Below are 1,333 nucleotides of genomic sequence, written 5' to 3'. Positions count from 1 at the left end.
ATAAATAACTAGTAAGTAAATTTGTTAGGCATACATATTTAATACATTTACAATTTATAATTACATAATTATATTACAAGCAGGGCCGTCGTTAAGGGTAGGCAGTGCTGGCATTAGCCTAGGGCCTCGCAATTCGCACTTAAATTTAAAATATTGTTCAAAATTATTAAATTTTTTAGTTTTGTATTGATATTATTTGTTTAATCAAATGATTAGGTATAAAATGTACATTTGTATTTTGTATAGTGACAAATATTATGCTGTTAGTTTTAATTTATATTGGGTATTGTAGTTTAATTTAAATTTAGTGCAGCACCGCCATTACATAAACATTATTTTTAGTATATTTGTATATTAATACCTATTTTCGTTGTAGACGTCTTGTAGCCCACACTCTTACCAGTTGCACGTCAAGAATCAAGATAACATAATAATATTATAGCTATTAAGTATTAGTGACTAACCAGTACGGCAATACGCCGTGCTGTACGCTCGTGGATATTAATGGCTATTAGCTTTATATATATATATTTATATTTGCTTATTATAGTATAAATAGTATAATATAACACTGTGACAGGGCCTTTACACGTCTAGCTATTTTGAGTGTAGTAGTGTACATAGACAAATTTAAATGATGTGATCCATTGTTTCGATCACAAATATAACATTACCAGTTATATATTATTTAACTTAACAAATAAACTAACTTTAAGATTCTGAGCAGGTAAGCCTAAAAGTATAAATCGAGTCATAGAATAATACAAATCATAATACCAGAATATTAGGTACCTAACTATAATATATCAATAATAATAATGGTCTTTAGAAAACTTAACGTGCTCGAAAATGTAATGCTACGGGCCGATGAACGATGAACATATTATCTGGCTGTATAATAATATATTAGACGTCGTCGCCTGGGAGATTTTCGAATTGATCGGTCTCTGTGTTGGAACACTTGTATTTAGCTCATTAGCAATACTCAATTGAAACTGACACATATACCTATCTACGTCTAAATCAAAAATGGCTGTCAATAACAACAACGAGATACAGACCACCATACTCGAAATTATCGAAGTAATTGTAATCCGTATAATGGAACGCATTTATGAAGAAGAAAGCTACGATGAAAACCTAATACGAGTTGTTACTCCTCATATTTCTTCTATTCGTATGGATACGGCTCCCCCAGAGCCAGAGCCTCAAGAAACAACTTCTTTCCTAGACGACGCACAACTAGAAGACGCAACCAAAAAGGACGACGAAAAAAGAAGAACATTTCGAGGAGTCAATTGTCTTGAACAGTGAATTGCCGAGTGGCGATGCG

Source organism: Acyrthosiphon pisum, chromosome A2 (genome assembly GCF_005508785.2).
Source record: "Acyrthosiphon pisum isolate AL4f chromosome A2, pea_aphid_22Mar2018_4r6ur, whole genome shotgun sequence".
NCBI lineage: Eukaryota > Metazoa > Arthropoda > Insecta > Hemiptera > Aphididae > Acyrthosiphon > Acyrthosiphon pisum.
Note: the sequence above shows the minus strand (reverse complement) of the source record.